This window comes from Tenrec ecaudatus, chromosome 14 (genome assembly GCF_050624435.1).
Source record: "Tenrec ecaudatus isolate mTenEca1 chromosome 14, mTenEca1.hap1, whole genome shotgun sequence".
Taxonomy (NCBI): Eukaryota; Metazoa; Chordata; class Mammalia; order Afrosoricida; family Tenrecidae; genus Tenrec; species Tenrec ecaudatus.
The window spans coordinates 87,615,317-87,619,223 of NC_134543.1; positions in this window are offsets into that span (position 1 = coordinate 87,615,317).

A 3,907-nucleotide genomic window follows, 5' to 3' on the forward strand; every position below is an offset into this window, starting at 1 on the left:
GTTTATCACACAGTTGTTTCTTAGTTCAGTTATGAGTATTGGAATCCACAGTGAAGAGGCTGTAGTCTTTCATCTTCAACCGTAAGCTCTTCACCTTCTTTGCTTTCAACAAAGGCATCTGCATCCAGTAGGTGGTTAATTTGCCTTCCTTCAATCCTGATGCCACATCCTTCTCGATCCAGTTTGCCAGTTAGCCCTGATACACACCTATCCTGATTTTAAACCATTCAGCAGTCCTTTGTACTGCTCTATGTCCATATCCAGGTTCCTCATGAGCACAATGAAGTATTCTGGAATTCCCATTCTTTTTAAGCTATCCTTAGTTTGTTATGACCCACACAGTCAAATACTCTACCTAGTTAATAAAACAGAACCAAGCTTTCTTTCCCCCGGATAATCTCTACTTTCAGTGAAGATCCATCTGACTTCAATGATGCGAGCCCTCATGCCACATCCTGTCCTGAACTTGAATTTCTGGCAGGTCCTGTTCAATGTACTGCCACACCAATTTTTAAATTACTGTCATCAGAATTTTATTTGCATGTGCTATTCATGATATTGTTCTATAGTTTCCACACCCTGTTGCTTTATCTTTCCTTGGAATAGGCAGAAATATGAATCTCTTTTATTCAGTTTACAAGGTTTTCCAAATTTCTTGGCATGGGAAAATGATTGTTTCCTTAACTTATGGAACCCTTTCAACTGCTATTTTGTCAACTCCGACACCCTTGTTTGTTTTGATAATGCCTTCAGTATGGCTTGTATATCTCACTTCAATATCATTGTTTCTAAATATTAGGCTACTTCTTGAGATGGTGGTTGGTTTACTAATCTTTTCAGTGTAATGATGATGCATTTCCTCCATCCTCTTTTGACACAACATCCATCTGTCACTTTGTCACACTGTGGTGGCTTGCATTTTGCTGTAATGCTAAAAATGATTTCAAATACCATTAGGGTCACCCAAGGTGAACAATTTTAGCAGAGCTTCCAGACTAAGAACAGATTAGAAAGAAAAATATATGCTGTTCACTTCTGATGAATTAGTGACCCCAAACCTTCTGAGTAGTGAGGGACTAGTGTCAGGTATAACACCAGAAAATTAGCCACTCAGGGAGAGAGGTGCTCAAAATAAATGTGGGGAAGAGCTGCCTTCACAAAGTAGAGTCAACCCTAGAGACTTGGATGGAGTAAAGCTTTCAGGAACTTCACTGTTGGAACTTCACTCAAAACAAGAAGAAGTAGTTGCAGACATCCATCAATAATCAGAAATATAAATTGAGGACAATTAGGAGAATTTCAAAAATGAAGTGAGACATACAAATATTTCTATTCCAAGCATTAGTAGGGTGAAGTGGACTGTTAGTGACCATTTTGAATGAGACAATCATATGATTTACTATACCAGGAATAATAATTTCAAGAGGAATAGCATCGCTTTCATTTCCAAGAAGGACATTTTAAGATCTATCCTGAAGTGTAATGCTCTCTGTGTGCTAGGATAATTATATACAAAGAAAGGTAAGCAATACAATTATTATTCAAACTTATATACCAATCACGAAAGCTAGTGCTGAAGAAATTCAAGAATACTACCAACGTCTTCAGTTCTGCAATTGATCACACATGGAATTAAGGTGCATTGATTATTAACTGTTGGTGATTGGAATTAAAAAGTCACAAACAAGGAGGAAGGAAGAGCAGTTGGAAAATAAGGCAGCGATTGCAAAGTAGGAGATTGCATGATAGAATTTTTTGAAAGAGATCTGTTTTTCAACAACGTAAATGATGAATGTGCATAGGGAGTTTGTTGAATTGAAGGCACAGGAAGCAGATTGACTGTATCTGTGAGAAGAGGCAATGGAAAAGCTCAATGTCATCAGTTGAAACAGGGCAAGGGGCTGACTGTGCAACAGGCCATCAATTGCATCAAGACCAAGTTTCCAATCTCTTCTGATATCCATTTTGATTTTTCCTTTTTAATGATACTTTCTTTTCTCTTTATTAATTGGGATTTAGTACACATATCATATCATTCCATTTTTCTTCTTTTTAATTTTTAAATCATTTTATTGGGGGTTCATACATCTCCCATCAAAATCCACACATCCATCCACTGTGTGGAGCACATTTGTACATATATTGCCATCTTCAGTTTCCAAACATTTTCTGCTCGAGCCTTTGGTATCAACTCATTTCCCCCCTCCCCCACCCTCTCTCCATCGTGAACCCTTGAAAATTTTAAAATGTTTTTTTCATGTCTTATACAGACCACTCCTCTCCCTCCACCCATGGAGTACTTAGTTTATTATGCAAACCTGGCCAATAAACACATGTCGGGTTAATTGAAGGGCGGAGGGATAAATGGTTCAGTGAGCCTCGCCTTTCTAGTTCTTGGGCCACTGCTTTCTGATGGTTGGACCAGGGTGTAGCTGCCTTAGCCAGTTTCCTTCTTTGGCTGGCAAGGCTTACTTCCTGCAAGATATCCCTGAGGAGAAGTCACATGGACCTACCCCGATGCACCCTGGGTGCTGGAGCAGCCATGTGAAGACCCCTGCCAGCACTGAGATGTTTACACATTCACTTACTTGGCTTTCCTCCTGCAGTCGGCATCATTGCATTTGTTATGTGAGATGGAGGAGGACTTTGTGGATTGGTGTTGGACATATGGGTTAATGGGTAAATGTTGGACTTGTGGGCTTGTGCAGCACTGGGTTGGGATGTTTTCTTGATGCACACTTAACCTTTTTATAAAACTCTCTCTTATACACATGAGTTTCTGTGGATATATTTCTCTAAAGTACCCAGACTAACACAACCCATTTTTCTGTTGTCTGTACACCTGGGAGGGGGTTATATGTAGATCATTGTGATCAGTTCCTCCTTTCTTCCCCTACCTTCCCCTTATCCTGCTAGTATCACTACTCTCATTATTGGTCCTGAGGGGTTTATCTGTCCTGATTCCGTGTGTTTTGAGCTCTTATATGTACCAGTGTACATGCTCTGGTCTAGCTGGTTTTGTAAGGTAGAGTGGGGTCATGATAATGGGGAATTGGGGAGGAGGAAACATTAAAGAACTGGAGGAAAGTTGTATGTTTCATTGGTGCTATTCTGAACCCAGACTGGCTCGTCTCTTCCTTGTGACCCTTGTGTTTCTTCCTTGTAAGGGGATATCCAATTGCCTACAGATGAACTTTGGGTCTTCACTCTGCACTCCCCCTCATTCACATTGATATGATTTTTGTTCTTGGTCTTTGATGCTTGAAACCTGATCCCATGGACACATCATGATCATGCAAGCTAGTGTGCTTCTTCTATGTGGGGTTTGCTGTTTTTGAGCTAGATGGCTACTTGTTTGCCTTCAAGCCTTTAGGAACCCAGATGCTCTATCTTTTGATAGCAGACCACCATCAGCTTTCTTTACCACATTTTCTGATGCACCCATTTTGTCTTCAGCGATAGTGTTGGGAAGGTAAGCATCACAGAATGCTGTGTTATTAGAACAAAGTGTTGTCGCATTGAGGGAGTACTTGAGTAGAGGCCCAGTGTCCATCTGCTACCTTATTACTTCACATACAAATATATGTACAGAGATCTATTTCCCTCTCATTATATATAAATATATTTACATATGTGCATGCCTGTATTTAGACCTGTATAAATATCCTTTGCCTCCTAGTTCTTTCCTCTATTTCCTTTTACTTTTTTCTTGTCCCACTATCATGTTCGGCCTTCATTCAGGTTTCAGAAATTTCGCTGGGCTTCTTTGCCCAAATATTTGTTTTATCTTCAATTAAAAGTGCTCTCCAATTTTCTCCTGCTAATTTAAAATACATTATTAGGTATCCATGTAATGGAATACAATGTAACTATTAAAAAGAATTAGTTGGATAAATATGCTCCATCA